This window comes from Callospermophilus lateralis, chromosome 6 (genome assembly GCF_048772815.1).
Source record: "Callospermophilus lateralis isolate mCalLat2 chromosome 6, mCalLat2.hap1, whole genome shotgun sequence".
Classification (NCBI taxonomy): domain Eukaryota; kingdom Metazoa; phylum Chordata; class Mammalia; order Rodentia; family Sciuridae; genus Callospermophilus; species Callospermophilus lateralis.
The window spans coordinates 25,098,588-25,115,957 of record NC_135310.1 but is presented as its reverse complement, the minus strand read 5'-3'; the positions used below and the strand labels follow the sequence as shown (position 1 = coordinate 25,115,957).

The following is a 17,370-nucleotide window of genomic DNA, read 5'->3' as shown; positions in this document are numbered from 1 at the left end:
TTATATTCTATTTATAATTGTATTATATTGCATATTCCCATATATCTCACAAGTATCAGAATCTCAATAATACATGATAAAATCGTTCTGTATTATACTATCATACATTCTAATGCTGTTCTAGTTATACTGTCTACAAAGTCTCAACCAACACCATTAGGCCCTTACTGTAAAATATTTCTAAACCAGTTGGTAACAGGATTCTTCTCAAGAGTAACTGAGTAAATGAGCAATTTATTTTTTGAGGACTCATAAAAATCAATAGCCTGCTGTAAATTTCAGACATGAACAACCTGATCCCTGAAATTAATAAAAATGAAAATAAAAATGACATCCAATGAGATCTAGCAGAGAGAACTGGGAATATTTAGCCAGGAAAAAATAATAGGTAAGGTGAACATGATTGCTCTCTTTAAATAACCATAGGACTGTCATGCAACACAAGGATTATTCAACTAGTTTTGGAGCTGTTGAGGACTAAACTGCTCATAAACACAAGTGCCCAATAAGGGAATAGGCCTTCCTAAGAAAGAGCAGTCCTAGGTGATTTGTCCCTAGTGATTTCTCACAGCTATAGCTGGAGATTAAATGTCTCCAATGTCTTTATCTAATCCTAGGATTCCATACAAGATTTCACATTATCACCAGTTGAAAAAATCTGTATCAGCACATTAGATCTTATCCCTAAGACATTGATTGCATAATTCAAATTACACTTTAAGAGATGCAATACATAAGTATCATAAGTATCATTGCAGTATTACAAACCGAATCACAGTGAATAGAAGTAAAACTTTTCAGGAAATGCTCAGGAGATCCTGATGATGTCAAGGCCTAACTCAAGTAGGAAGAGGTACCAGGGAAAGTTATACTGAATATAGGAAGCCATCTGCAGATCCCAAAGGAACCCAGGATCCTGTGTCTTCATCCAAACCTCATTCTCTGCCTCAGTTTTTTAGGGTTATTTACATGTCAAATATAAATGAGAACAGTAGCTTGATTCACACAACTAGGTGGCATTTTGTAAAAATTTCTTATGAAATTTAAATCAAAACCAGTTGACTCAAAGGAGATGATAAATGGTAGACACACTGTGAGGCACTGTCTGCTCTTGTGGCCGCAAGAAGCCTTCCTGTAATCACAGCAGGTTTTGAAGCCACAGCAAATTTGTTATTAATTTCAAACTCTTTCCCTTGCTTCCCATTGCTCTTATCCTTTGTCACCCATAAGAATATAAGAGAATACAAGAGAAAGCCAGTGGCAGCACACACCTGTAATCCCAGTGGCTCGGGAGGTTGAGACAGGAAGATCCCAAGTTCAAAGCCAGCCTCCGCAAAAGTGAGATGCTAAGCAACTCAGTGAGACCCTGTCTCTAAATAAAATACAAAATAGGGCTGGGGATGAGGCTCAGTGGTCAAATGCCCCTGGGTTCAAATCCTCAGTACCAAAGCAAAAAAAAAAAAAAAAAGTAAGAAAGACAAATGATCAGCATAATTTCTTCATAACACAAATTCAAGAATTATTTGCTAAGATAGATATAAAAAAACTTTTCCAAATCAACTATTACTCCCAATGTGACCATTTTCAGACATGATTATGTTGAACATTAGAAAATTCTCATCAAACATAGCCAGAAATCAACTGATGATTAAACAAATTTGGAGTTTGTCCATTGGAAAATCTAATCTCCACACTTAGCATCCAATTATTTGCTATACTCAATACTGTCAGGTTGATTTATTTTAAAAGTCCATTTAGAATATTCTCAGCCACTTGGCCATTTTAAAGACTTACTTTATTAAATTTGGGCACCAAGTTTATCACGAATATAACTGAGGTCATCTAACAAGTAAACAGATTACACATCTGAAAACAAATGTCTTTAGATTCCTTTTTTTTATTCCTTTTGCTTGAATATGAGTATAACATAACTAGCTCAATACTGTATTACACATGTGCATTAATGACCCACAAGAAATTCAAACGCATCAGGAGATACACAAGCTGCAGAGCAGCTGACCATTATCTTTCTACAAACAACTGCATATGCCTGTAATAAAGTACATCAATAGCAATCAATTATCTCAAGAATACTCTACCAACCCTTGCATAAATATATCCCTGCATATCAGATTTTTTCAACAACTTAAGTATTCTCAAAACTTAGTGTTGTTTTACACACTAAAAATAGCCACTCCAATTCTCTTGTTACCCTGTTCTGTTCCCAGGAGGTAGGGCAGTGCTACAAGCAATACTTCACTTTTACAGATGAAGAAACAATGAAATATAACAGAGATACAGTCGCTTGGCCTGAATCATTTCAAAAATCAATAATGAGGCAAGCTGTCAACTAGTAGGGTCAGGGTTTAGAGTGGGTTCTGGTGGCCTCTGTGGCACAAGTGTATGGGCTTTAATGAGCACATCATCTCAAGAGCAGAACAGATATCTGAAATCCTCGTTTTATCCAAAAAGTCTGTATTTCTCCCAACATAAATTTTGACACATGGCTACTGACAAGAAAATAAATTGAGTGTTTATAACTTAGATTTTTCTCTTGCTTAGTGGAATTGAGACTATTCCAAATTAAAGCATCAGGAAAAGAAAGAAAAATAAAGTTTAATCATTGTTCCATGGGTAATTAGAAGCTGAACTCCCCATGACCTATATCCACAGTGTGTTGGACCAGCCATCCAGATTGTCCCATGGGGCACTGCCGAGTGGCCAAGACAGGATTTCACCACCAGCTTGCGTGACAGGACAGTTTCACCCCCAGCCTACCCTCCTCCATGTTTTGCCTTCATGACACAGGAGTTAAGTGGAGGAAAGGAATATACTCTTTTATATGCTGAATTTATTCAAGGCCTCCCCACACTCAAGAGCAATGGCCACCTTCACACAACCTTCCTTCTCAGAATATCCCGACCAAAAATATGGCCAAGGAAAACTTCCTATATATAAGAATCCAGTTCAATTATAAACTTGCCTATCGGACTTTCAAATTCCTCAAGATGGTTCCATCTGTTCATTTGCTATAAAACAGGTGGGAAGTTGAGGGCCCAAGAAGTCTCTGACCATAGTTGGTAAAGGGGTTTGTGACAGCTGGGTGTGCAGGGGAGAAGGCTGTTTTCTGGAGGACTTTTTATAAAGTTGAAAATGGCTAGAGGCACTTAAGGGTGAGCAGACTGATGGACCTTGGCCATTGAGGCAAAGACTAGCCAAGACGTTAGCCCACTGAGGATTTCCTTCATTTGGCTCTGAGGACACCCCATCTGTCTTAAGAATGATGACTTTAAACATTTACCAAGTATCCAAATGTGCTCACTGCCTGTCATGCACCATGTTCAGCACACATTAGTGTAAGTACAAGCATCCTAATCCACTAGAAATGTTATGATGAAAATTATCGGTAAGTAAAGTAATGAAAAATTCATTTAAAGAGGATTAAAAAATTCTAAACATAATCTGAGGTAACCTCCTCACTTTTAACAAGCTTATAAGTGCATTTTATAATAAAATGTGTCATTTGTTAATCTTTTTTTTTCTCCTTGTCCATGCAAGGACTTGATCTACAGGTATAAAGGACCATACAGTGGAACCATAAAAAAGAACTTTAATCCCAGCACAATAACCCAAACCTATAATCCCAGCTACTCAGGAAGCTAAAGCAGGAAGATCACAAGTTTGAGGCTAGCTTCATAAGCTTGGCAAGGCCCTGTTCTCAAAATTTTAAAAGGCTGTGGATATATTTCAATGGCAGAATACTTGCCTAGCAGGTGTGAGTCCCTGGGTTTATCTTCAGTACCAAAAAAAAAAAAAAAAACCTAAAAAGAATAGTGCTATAATATTTAGTCATGTAAAAATAGTACCTCTTTAAAAACTACCTTACTATGAAATAATAGTGTTTGTGCATACACGTATATGAAATAGATTATTTCAGTAGTGATTCAGTAAGTCTTATGGTGTATCTTCAACCATCATTTGGGTTAAGACAGACACAGTACAAAAGGAGGAGATTTCTGAAAACACTTAAAAAGTAGTATGGTGACTAGATTTTCCTGAATTAGTCTACTAGAATATAAACTCCATGAGGGCAACAGGTTTTCTTTTATTATTTTGTCCACTAACAAATCCCCATTGTCTAAAAGAGCACCTTTCCCAAACTATCAGTATTTATTCATTAGGAAATATTTTTAAAGTCCGCAGTCCTGCAAGCAATAGACTCTTTAAGTGGGTCCAAGGGCCCCATGGGTGAACACTGGTTATCTGGCTTTTAAGATTTATACAATTCAAGTTGGGTAATTCAGGCCCTAGATCTAAATGAGACCAAAAACTCTGGAACCAGCGGATTTAGTTCACATCATCAGTATAGCACAGTAGCTGAGCTAAAAGAGAAATATCCAAGATTGCAATCAGCAATCCCATTTGTTAACAACTGTCAAAAACCAAGCTCGTTGTGACATTGTTTTTAAACCACTTCAATCAAGAGTTTGATGGACCATTTGAAAATGTTTAAGTAATATCTTACTGTCACAACAGTTGAAGTTCTTCTGGTCTAATCTCTTAATAATAATCCAACTACCAGGTATTAAGCATTCACTATGTGCTCACTGAGATCCGTACACACATTCTCGTAAAAACTTCACAATAACCCTCCAACAAGATTTGTCATCATTTTGTAATCCCTGGGATGTTAAGTGACTTTTCTACATTCCTCCTGACTGATAGTGGAGCTGGAATTCCATTGTTCCAGCTTCCAATCCAGGCTCTTCACACCTAGGCTAAATATTTGGTTCACTGAAGAGTGGGAGTTCATAACCCACTTGAATCTAATGTATGAAATATGATATGTCAAGAGCTTTGTAATGTTTTAAACAACCAATAAAAAAAGAGTGATAAAAAATGATCAAAAAAATGATCAGCATTTTTTGTTGTTGTTAATTTTTTAAATAATTGCGTTATGTAAATAGTTGCTTATATTGCATGGAATGGCTTCAAAACCTAATAGCCCCAAGTTCAAATCCTGCTCTACTGATGACCATCAGAGCATCCCTGCAAAAATCAGTTCACCATTCAGAATCTCAGTTTCCTTAGGTACAAACATAAAGATAATAAAACCACATCTTCTCAGTAAGGCAGTGGCATTAAGAGAACTAACGCTTGGGAGAGTGTCTGCCATGGAGCCTGGCACAGGGCAAGTGCTCTTTAAACCTCAATTCCTTTCCATCTAATGGATTTGCTAAATTGGCACTGGGCTGATTTTTTTTTAAGTGTTTCATTCATCCTGGTAATACCATAATTATAGAATAAAATGACATTGAATTCTCTATAACTACAAAGTAGAATTTATAAACTGATAGAATATGAGTTGGAAGAGGCTCTAGAAGCCATCTGTTCCAGTCTCTTCCATTTCCAAATGAGGTCCAGAGAGCTTGAAAGTCTTGCTTCCAAGTTCTCACAGAAAGTTCACTGCAAAGACACGACTAGGACTAGACCTTATGTCCTTCCCACCCCCATTCCCACAATATCCCCCGGCTTTTGCCTCAAGTTACACAGGCATGGCAACACATGTAATTTTCAGACAATTAAGCAGTATAAAATAACCTCAATTTAATTGCATCCAATTAACAAGCCAAATTAGCGTTTCATATGTACACTATTAAACTAGTTGTCTGGCTTCCAAAAGAAATAAAGTGCTGTTTCAAATGAATCTAGCATTTTAGTGAACAAAGCTAGTTACAATTTAAATTATCTTTCCTATAATCTTCTTTATATAGAATTAGACATAATCTCCGCTGTAAGAGAAATACTTTCAGCAACTATCTAGATAAGAATTAAGGCTATATTTTAATCATCAAAATCTTCTCTCAATGAACACGATTTTTTTTTCTAAGATTTGTGTATGCTTATGTGAGCGCACGCATGCCTATACACAGATGCTCCTTTACGGATCCCCGAACAAATATAATTGAGGGTGTGTCTATGTTCACCTAAGGCCTACTGGAAAAGTCCCACCTTTTTGCTGGGCTTCTGGAATCAAGTGAATCTGCCACAATGCAAATAAGAGCTTTAATGATCTGCTTTCTTTTCAGAGAAAACGAAACCACCAAACAAATCTTTGCCAAACAAAGTACTGCATGTCAAATACACTGTTCTCCACTATCTGTCCATTGTCCTGATTTAGATGCAACTGGGAATCGATTAAAACATGGTATTCTAATTAACCACTGAATGAATCACCTATCAATTCCTCATGTATTTACACCTAAAAGTATTAATACCCTGTAACTTTAAATATAAATATTTTCATAAGTTGGTGTTTGATGGTCCACTTTCACCTGTAAGTATTTATAAATATTTTCAGAAATAAATAATTCAATAGTCAAAGTGCTGTCCTTTACTTAAAATGTTATTCAAACCTGCCATGCATATTTGGCAGCACTTAAAAAATATTTTAATCACTTTATTTATTGCATTATAAGGTGCTTTTAACATATCCATTAACAAGAGAAAACTATTCACATTGTCATGCAACAGAGTAAACTTCCATTCCTTTCCATAGCAATCTGACCACCTCTTTACCAAAAATATATCCACCTCCTATACCCCTTTTAATCTGTCCAAACACACACTTCACAATATTACTTCTTTGCCCCAAATCACTGAGTGAAACCCAGCTTTCTCAGCAGAGCTCTAAGGCCCCCCAGAATGGGAGACCAGTACTCCTCCCCTCCTTGGTGCTGCCCCTATACCTCATCACTGCAGCTCAGTGCATCCTGACCCCTCTCTTCTCTTTGCTTAATGCAGTTTTACTCAACCTTCAAGGCTTCCAATCAAAAAATGCTTTCTCCTATAAGGCCCCTCTAAACTTTCCAGCTGAAAAAGGAAGGAAGGAGGAAGAAAGGGAAGGAAGGAAAGAAAGAGCCAGCTTCCATTTACACTGTGTTCTCATTTGTAACTTGTAAGCCCTGTATCTTCTCTTGCAGTCACTCTTGACTACCGAGCCCAAGCTTAGAGCCACTACATAGCAATGACCCTACCACTTAAATTTTCTAATTTTCTTATTATATAAAGTACAAGACAGGAAATGAATTAATAAAATGACAGAGTTGACAAAGGAAAAGAATATTATTATCACAATCCTTTTTTCTACTCTTTCATACCATGTGATTTCATCTTACACTGACCCCTAATCATAAGGAAAGTAAAAATTCAAATCTAAATTTATCCAAACACCTTGATATTTGCAACCATATAAAAATAATCTGGAGAATTGAATGTTTCACTCTTTTACTAGTTGTTTAGAAACATATAGATCCAACTCATGTGGGGCTCCAAAGATTAATCGGTTCCTTCACACAGCGACCTTGTAAAGACTTCTCAATTGGTAGTTATTCATTAATTGAATCAATGATTCTGGTCAATTCAGTTTGCTGAAACCCCAAATAAGTATTTTTTTTAAAATTTAAATTACTTTTTCTTCTTTTAAAAAGCCTTTCATTAGGGCTGGGGTTGTAGCTCAGTGGTAGTATGCTTGCCTAGCATGTCTGAGGTACTGGGTTCAATCCTCAGCACCACATAAAAATAAATAAATGAAATAAAGGTATGGTGTCCATGTACAACTAAAAAAAAAATCTTTAAAATATATTTAAAAATAAAAAAGCCCTTTAGTAGATGAATGAATAAAGAAAATGTGGTATACATACACAACAGAATATTACTCAACATCAAAGGAGAGTAAAATCATGGCATTTGAAGGTAAATGGATGGATTTGGAGAATATTATGCTAAGTGAAGTAAGCCAATCCCAAAAAAACAAATGTCAAAAGTCCTCTCTGATATAAGGATGCTGATCCATAATGGGGGCAGGGGGGAGGGCATGGGAGGACTGGGCGAACTTTAGATAGCGCAAAGGTGAGAACGGGGAAGGGAGGGGGCCTAGGGGTAGGAAAGATGGTGGGATGAAATGACATCTTTACTCTAAGAACACGTATGAAGATACAAATGGTGTTACTTTACTTTGTGTACATCCAAAGACATGAAAAATTGTGCCCTATATGTGTAATATGAATTGAAATGCATTCTGCTGTCATATATAACAAATTAGAATGAATGAATGAATGCATAAATAAATAAATAAAATAAGAAAAGTACATACATATCTGCAAATACTAGTAGCTAACCTGCGGGTAAGTCCATCAAACTAAAGTCAGCTCACACAACAACATTAAAAATGTCCCAGGGCAGGGCTGGGGTTGTGGCTCAGAGGTGGAGTGCTTGCCTAGCATGGATGAGGCCCTGGGTTCAATCCTCAGCATCACATAAAAATAAATAAAATAAAAGTATTGTGTTCAACTACAACTAAAAAATAAATATTAAAAAAATGTCCTGGGGGCAGTGGCAATTAATGTGGAAGCAGTGTGCAGACACACATGTTATACATAAGCAACTTCTAGACCCCACCCTCCAAAATTCCCTCTGCAAAAATCAAGCTGTAACATGGCCAGAAATAGGGACAACATATGTCTTGATTTGCCAAGAGCAACCCGTTTATGCCAAGCTACATAATCATTTGTGTGGTCAACCTGCTTTCAAGGCCCTTCCCACATGTTCTGGCCTTATCTGGCATTACCTCTCTGGTTATCTGCCCTCCAGTCCCACTGGCTTGCTTTCAACTCCTGGAAACACTGTGCATTCCCCCACCTTAAGGTATTTGCATTATTCCCTTGTACAATGCTCTCCCTCCCTCTACCCACCTTTTTCTACTTGACTCTTCGCTCCCAGACAGGGGTTATACATAGTTCTTTGTGTTTCTTCCATAGCACTTAAAACATGTATTGTACATATATTGGTTCATAGTGTGATTAATAGCTGTCAGCTTCATGACATTATAAGCTCCTTTTCTGATTTGAGTCATCCTTCTACCCTTGGTGCCTAGCACAAGGCCTTACCTATAGAAAATACTTCCTGAATGACTAGATGAACAAATTGTATTGACAACAATAATGGGACACCTGTCATCATATTATGAAAAGAAGACTGAGGGGCTGGGGTTGTGGCTCAGTCTGGCATGTACAAGGCACTGGGTTTGATCCTCAGGACCACATAAAACTAAATAAATAAACAAACAAATAAATAAATAAATAAATGTTGTTTAAAAAAAAGGAAGACTGAGATTATAGAAGTGACAAGGCAAAGACATGGACCCTGACTAATTCCAGATCCTACACTGAACGATTTTGTGACCCAGAAGTGGTAAGACAGATCCCACCTGCTTTCTGGCCAGAATCACTCTCAGAAACATGAATAGCATTTTCATCTCTTCTCTTCAAAGCATTTTCTTCAAATAGGTCTAAATAGTTGAACCCCAAATTTTAAGATAGGAAATCTACAGTTAGGAACAATTATACAATACGCCATATGTTATAATAGATAATAGCATGAATGATGGATCACAGGAGTGTTAATATTGGAACATCTTTGCCAGAATAACAGTGACCCACATGGCAGGCAGCTCTGGTGTTATTCCAGAGTAGTCATGTAGAGGTTATAGGCCTATGTCAATCCAATGCTGGTGCCCATGGTTCATCTCAAACACACCACAGATTGCACACAGCAAGAAAAACATATTATCCTTTTAATATATATATATATGTATACACACACACATAGTGTAGTTGGACACAATACCTTCATTTTATTTATTTATTTTTATGTGGTGCTGAGAATTGAACCCAGTGCCTCGCACATGCTAGGTGGGCGCTCTACCACAGAGTCACAGCCACAGCCCCATATTATCCTTTTTTACACTATGATTTCCAAGTTGTGTCACAACAATAAAGTACTAAAATATTTTCCCAAATTTCTTAAAGCTATCTCCTAGCTACAAATATTGATTTTTAACTTTTTTGTGTTGTCATAAATAGCATATATATATATATTTTCCCTTCTTTTTTTTATTGGTTGTTCAAAACATTACAAAGCTCTTGACATATCATATTTCATACATTAGATTCAAGTGTCATAAATAGCATATATTAAACAAAAATTTTGATTATGATCAAATATCAGGAACAAATAGAAAATAATATTACTTTTCATAAAGTTTCCCTCAAATATGTGCACCCTTAATTTCATGAAGCCCTCTCATTTTCCTTCAATCTTCTGTATTCACCTACAACTTCACAGTACAGCCCTCACTTGAAATATTCACGAAGTTTTACACAGTATTAATGAAGACTTTGCCTATGTACAGGTTAAAGCCAAACCAAATACTCTGGGTTTCTCAAGAAATCTCAAGTCCACTAAGTTGAGTTAGCAAATTTCCTCTGCTCCCTTTTATAATATAACTCTAAAAGTTGCCAAAGGTTTAGCCAAAACATGAACTCATGACAAATTCACCTATAATATCATACACTAGAAGCATATCATTGAAATTTTAAACTGTGAACCATTTCTCCACCTACAGGACTAATGTATAGACCAACGGAGTCCTGCTGATACTATTACTACATTGTGAAAACTGCTTCTTTTTAATCAACAGATTGGCAGCCTGTTTGGTCCACAGCTATGAATCTAGTTGATCTAAGCCACTTTTCCCTTGTTATAATAGTTATCATACAGGGTATTCAATAATTTCACGCTGTAGTGAATTAAACTTTTGCCCCTGCCAAACAATATTATCTATAGGTCTTTAAAATTGCTTTTCCTGTGTTGAAAACTTTTAAATGAACTTCAGCAAATCATTGGTGCTGCTTCAAAAGTCTAAAACCAACAAAAAGAGTATTTGCTGTTTTTTGTTGCTGCTGAAATTAGCTCTGCTTTTTAAAAACTGGCCATTTTAAAACAAGATTCTTAATTTTAAATTGAGTCAGCATAAAAGATTCAACCTGGTATTCTGAATAGTGTCAAAGTGCCAAAAACTCAAGCAGACACATGCACCATTATTCCTCAGGGAACGCCTGCATGTATGGTGTCCTGTTTTGTTTTCATAGTAACAAGGACATTTGTAAACACATCTCATGCAAAAGGACACTGATCAATCAAAAGATTCTGATGGTTAATCTTGCAATATAGTCAAACAGCATTATTTCCTTATGTGCTAGCTCACACATAGTAAGTTTTTCACATTCCATGTTCCATAGAAATATAGAAATGTTTAGTCTACTTTAATAGTATTTTACCAAACAGTCCACAAGGATCTAACCAGTTTAAAAACATCAGCTAAATTTTAAATTTGTAATATCATTAACACACCATTCCCAAAATTGTCTCCAAATCAATCTTATATCAACTTAATCTAAAATACCTTTATATAAATATAAGAATTCTCTAATAGTGTCACAAAATACAACAACAGAAATATAGATGCCAAAATGTAAATTCTGTTTTATACCTGACCTATGTTGAAATCTAGCAACTATCTCAATTTTCAAAAGATTCACCATTGTAATATGTTTTTCTGCATATGAGAAATAAACTGCATATTTCAAACTAGTGGTCAAAAGGATTATGACACTCCAATCACACTGTCATTAAGAGGATATTGATAAATCCCTTTCAGCTCAAAATAAAAATGTATAATTGTAATCTGGTATCATGACTCCTCAGGATTCCACGGAAATTTTCTCTTAGCATTGAAAATGATATACACTTTACTCACATGAAGGACATTTCTGTTTTGATAAATTATATAAAATAAATTATATATATTTATATATATATATATATATATATATATATATATCTATATATCAAACCAAATCTACTATTATAAAATCCATTTGTTTAAGATTTTACTGTGGCATTCTTGTAAGACGTAATAACAGACATTCACAAAGTCTATCATGTATATAGCAGTATATATATATGCATATATTTAAAATAACTTGCTTGGCTCAAGGACAAATATCACCAAATATTACACTAGAGGAAACGTTTCTAATAAAGTTAAATGGCCTTTTTCAAGGAGGACAGATCATTGTAAATTTAATTAAAATGAATCTTATTAATATTTCAAGTAAATTCTGGGCTTGATTATTCACTGCAAAAGAAGCAACTGTATTGAAGAGAAAAATCAATAGCCCTTGACTAGGACTCTGAGGATGCCAGAAAAACACAGTCCTCCTGTAAATTATTGAAGTCCAGCCATGGGGGTGGAAGAAGAGCACCAATATTTTTTTTTTAAGATAAATTGAGTTATTTTTAAAATGGCAGAAAAGGAAGGAGAAAATCAGTTCAAATTTTCCATTATAATGAAAGTACCGGAAACAAGCCTACGTTCGTTTTAGGCCTAAATAACTGTGCAGAGAATAAGGGTTTTGCAATGTCAGTTGCACACACAGCTTCCTGTGTGAATTCTAAGCCATTACAGGTGTCCTAAGGCTTCTGGTGAAACCTATTATCAGGAGATTCCTCCAGTCTCCTCCAATCCTTCCCTGCTGCCCCCCGCCCAAACGCACATTATTGCAGTTCTCCTCCTAGCATCTTATTAAGGACCCTTTCTCTTGTGTGAAGCCAGGAGGTTAAAGCGCCCACTTCCCCCTGGCGAAGAAGCATGTAAAAAAGCTTTCCCATTAGAGAGGACTAGTTCATGCAGTCCTTTTTAGTTAGATGCTTTGAGTCTGAGGAGCCACTGGAAGAAACCTCCTTTCCTTCTGCCTTTTTTTCCCACTGTGAGCCACGTCCCTGAAGGACAACACCCAGGAACACTTTCCGACCTTCTGTCCCCCTCACAATTTGGGCTTGGAGGGTTGGGGTCGCATTTTCTCGCGTCCTCTGCTGCACTGGATGTGTTATGTAAGAGGGACAAGACGCAGGAGGCACATGCGTATAAAGCGCACGGATCTGTGATAACAGCTGGGGTGTCAGAGATGATCTGGAGTCCCCCCCAGTACGACCGACAACACACACAACAGTTCACACAACAGTACACACAAACAGGCACACACACACTCGCACACACAGCGCAGTGTTTTCCTGTCTCACCCCTACCAGGACCAGACACACAGAATGGAAAGGCAAGGGGTGGGGGTGAAGGGAGGTGACAGTGGAGAAGCAGCAGCAGCACATCTGCTTTGATAGCAACCGGCAGAGCCGCCGCGGCAGAGAGCCCCTCGTTAACCCCCTTCCTGTGGCTGCACCACGTCATGGAACATTCCCGGAACGGGCCAACGTTCCACCCACTTCAGGGAACAGACATAAAGGCGCAGACCCAGCTCCCCACAGTGCATAGCCCAAACACACATGTCCCTTCCCGGTCCCCGGCCAGACGCACAGACAAACACGCATGCAAACCGCCCCCACCCGTCTCCGCGCGCCAGGGTCCAGCCGGCGGCGGCTGGAGCCACTCAGCGGCCGGTGCACCAGCAAGGCGAGGGCGCCTCCGCCTGAACCTTCCATCGAGACAGTCCCCTCCTTCATCGCTTCCTTCCTTCCTTCTCTCCTTCCTTCCTTGCTCGGGAGGAGAAAGGAGACATAGAAATGCTCACAGCCAGAGTCTTCCCTGCGCTCGCTCGGCCGCAGGCCGGCGGCCCGGCCCTTGAGCCGCCAGCCCGGCCGCCCGCGCCGCCCCCGACCCGCGCAGCGCGCCCCGGCCCCCTCCACCGCTACCTGACAACGGGCCGCCGGCGGCCGCGGCAGCCGCAGCGGTGGCCGGGCGGTGCGCGCCGGTGCACGTCCCTCATTAGTAACCAGGCACATTCCTGCCTCCAGCGCTCCCGCGCGGCCCCCTCCCCCCAGGACATTACGCAAAGCAGCCTGCCCTCATCTGCATAGATCCTCGGCCAGGGTATTCCCCGCATTTCCCAACGCGCCGGACCCCCCTCCCGAGGTCTCTCCCATCCCCGCCCCCTCCGACCCTCACCTTCGGAAACCGGGAAGGGGCCGGGGGCGCGCGCCAAGGAGGGGGCGCCGGAGTTCCGCGGCGGCGATTTCAGCATAAAGTGAAACAAGCTTCTAACGCTGAAGGAGGCAGGAAAAACACAGCGCCAAGGCCACTTACCGAGCCGAGGAGGGACCTAGATTCCCGCCGCTCTGCTCTCTGCCAGTAGCGGGTCCGCCCTCCACGCACCCGGGGCTGCACCCAGCACCCCAGAGTCGAGACGTGGAGGGAAATTGTTAACCAGCCAGGAGACCCTCCAAGTTGCTGCGGGCTCCGAGGAGCTTCAACGTCCAAGACACAACTTGGCAAATACTTGTGCCACAGTCACTGAAGATGTTTTTGCAGAGACCCTCCTCCGCCAGGGAGAGAAGACAGCGCTCCGCGGCGCCCCGCTCTCCTGCTCTCCACCCCCTCACCTCCAGCCCGCCTCCCGCCGGCCGCCCGCCTCCGGGCCGCGAGCCCCTCGGGCTGCTGTCAGCTCCCGGCTGCCGCTGGGTGACAGGGGCCAGAGGAGGGTGCGACGCGGCGACCGAGCCCGAGCCGGCGAGGGGGATCCTCGCAGCCGCGGTGGCCGCTCACCTGGAAAGTCACCGCTGAGAAGGTGGAGGAAGAGGAGGGAGAGGAGGAGGGGAGGAAACCCCCCTGGTGCCCTTGTTCTCGCTGCCGCGGAGGCCGCTCCTCGCCAAGGCTGAGCGTGTCTGGTGGGGGGTGTCTGGTAGCATTTCCTTAAGGACAGAGGGAGGGCGGGCGCGGAGGGAGGGAAGAGATCCCGTCCGCCAGCCCAGGCTCCTCTTGCCTATATTTATTTTTCTGACACTATACAAAGATCGGCCCGGGGCAGGGGCCGCCAGGCTGGGGCAGGAGCCGCGGGGATCGGGCCGCAGTTGTCTGCGTGCGGGAGCCGCAGCGGCCGCCTCCCCTCCCGGGCAGTGGACGCACCGGGTTATTCCTGGCAGCGCCTCCCCGAACAGAAGTTACTAGGAGGAGTGCGCGGCGAGGGCGGGCGGGGGAGAGGCGGGGGGAGGGAGGAAGAGGGAGAGACTCAGCCAGCGACGTCATCGGATCCCCCAGCGCGTCCCAGGGAGGGAGGCTGAACCAGAAAAACCAGTCTGGAGCCGGCGACCAGAGAGGGATGTGCGGCTCGCTGGGCGAGCGGGAGGGAGGCGGCCGGGAGGGCAGGGCCCGGCCTTGCTACCGCCACTTGGCGCGGGAAGCTCGCCGCTGCGCTCCCGCTCGATGGGAGCGGGGAACTCCCCGGAGAGCGGGTCTCTGCACGCCTTGCAGAAACACTTGGGCGCTGAGAAGCCTGAGAATTTCCTTTAAGAATGTGGAAACCTCCTTCGTTCCCACCCCTTCCCATCTACCCCATATCACATATAAGCGTTCCCTGCTTTCCTAGCAAACAGAATTATATAATTAGTATTGTCCTTAGATTTTTGTCCAGGTACCCCAGATCCTTTGCCTCTCCCATGCTCTACTATTTTATCGGTCAAGAGAAACAAAATGAAACTATAACTCCTGGCTGTTTCTGGAGCTTTGCAAAGTGTTTTACTGGCATTTTCCGTGCCCCCGCGGAAACGCGAACTTTTCACGCGCTCGAAATCCCCCTCAATTGCTTTCCCTGGGATCACTCCCTTGGGTGCCCGGGGCGCACCCAGCTAGGGGAACGCGACCCGCCCACGTTGGGATGTTCAAGTAGGCTTGGGCTGTAGCACCCGGAGCAGCTGCAGGTTTCCTGGTGGGCGGCTCTGGGACCTAGGGTCGGGGGCGAACTGCCACCACCAGCCGCGCTCTCCCCTTTCCTCGGAAAAGACCGGAGTGAAATCACACCCAGTACTGGGAAAGCGGTGCGTGCGGGGGAAGGGAATCCCAAGCGAGGAGGGGGACCCAGGATTCTGGCTTCCTCCCCCACCCAGAGACACCCGGGGGACACCGGGGTTCCCTTGGGCCGTTACCCTCCCGGTGGACTCCCGTGCGCCCGCTAGGGAGGTTCCCAGGAGGCCGCTGTACCCCAGAGCGATTAGTGGCTGCTGGGCTGAGCGGGCGGCCGGAGTGCCTCCTCTAAGTGGTCTCGGAGTCTGGCGCGGACCGCGAGGCGCCCCTGCCGGGTGCCCAAGCCGCTGCGCCCCGCCAAGCGGAGCCGGCGCCCGGGGCGACGCGGACTGTAGCAGCCCTCCCAACCCCCAACCCCCAGCCGCGCCGCCGCCCTGCCCCGGGCGGAGTAAACAAGAGAAGCGCAAGATTTGACCTGGCGCGACCCGGCTTTCTGGCCGGGGTTCCCCTTGAGCAGGTGACTCCGTGGGAGGGGTGGAAATTAGTCTCTGGAATTCCGAGCCAAAGACATTAACTGTGGTTCTGCTTTTAAGGCAGGTATTTCACCAATAACTGCGGAATGTTTTGCGTCTCGAGTTTCAGAATTCGCCGAAAGGAGCCAAATGTCAAGACATATAAAATATTCCTTTCCTCTTTCATTAAAAATGAATTCAATTCAAAAGCAAGGACAGCCCCTTCAACAACTGGGAGAATAGCGCCTCTGGTTTCGTTTTTTGGTTTGTTTTGGTTTGGTTTTGGTTCGACCTATAATCAGGGTATTTGGGGGATCCCCATGCACTAGCAACATTACTGTGAAGGACGACTCTCCAAAACAAAACGGCGATACCTTTTTTTAATCGATATTTTTCAAGGGAAAAAATCGGAACCATTTAAATTCGGGGCCTACTTCCACTTCGGAAACTTCTTTTGTTGTATAGGTTTTTTAATATTCATCCTTTGTTGACTTAACTTGAAGCCCTTGCGGGGGATGGGGGGAACTCCCCAATTATCATCTTCTGTGTGGTTACTTTTTTAAACATTCATTTAAAACTCCAAATGTGATTTTCGAGTTTTTTTTCACTTTCAAGCCCACCTGCTACATACTCCCAGAGCCCATTTTATTTAATTGCTTAATAGAGAAGATTAAGCAGTTTTTTAAGAATCCAATTTCCCTTCAACACACACAGCAGCTGCCCATGCTCTCAGAAACTTGAGCAAATAAAGCAGGCAGTTTGCTTCACCAGAATGAATATTAGTTGAAACCTTAAAAACCTCCTTAAAAGAGGAGATGAGAAGGTATAACGTGACTATGGAAATATTCAAGTAATTGGATAGTTAAAATGTTTTTATTTAAAAAGCAAAGCAAATCTACATCAATTTTGATTATATGAATCTACCGCCAAAGAGGATCCCTGAAAACAGGATTCAAACTTTGCCACTTCTTTAAATGATTACTTTGTTTTAAAAATTACTAAAATCTAAAGAAGATAGCCTAGATTGAGTTTTAAAAGGAAGTAAAAACTATCTGAATATGTGTAAACTAGGTGACATCCCTCTGCTACCCAAGAGTCAACATCTTTAAATAAATACACCACTGTTGCTTGTCTCTGATGTGCCTAACAGTTGCTTGGAGTTGACAGGGAGCCATTGCCCCTCCAAAGCAGCCATTTCAGCCATTG

At 41.9% G+C, this 17,370-nt stretch overlaps 1 protein-coding gene across 9 annotated transcripts in view; it reads right to left on the bottom strand.

Annotated features, from left to right (window-relative positions):
- Hivep2 (HIVEP zinc finger 2) overlaps nucleotides 1–16,024 on the bottom strand; it is a 183,166-nt gene extending 167,142 nt beyond the window's left edge. For 4 of the 9 annotated variants that reach the window (XM_076858192.2, XM_076858184.2, XM_076858185.2 and 1 more), the window contains exon 1: nucleotides 14,000–14,438. The gene's annotated coding sequence lies outside the window, so the exon portion shown is untranslated. Of the gene's footprint in view, nucleotides 1–13,608; nucleotides 13,677–13,861; nucleotides 13,886–13,999; nucleotides 14,439–14,458; nucleotides 14,851–15,889 lie in introns of those variants that run through there. The other 5 variants (XM_076858188.2, XM_076858190.2, XM_076858191.2 and 2 more) reach the window with 5 other exon arrangements.
- Between the last annotated feature and the right edge of the window lie 1,346 nt (nucleotides 16,025–17,370).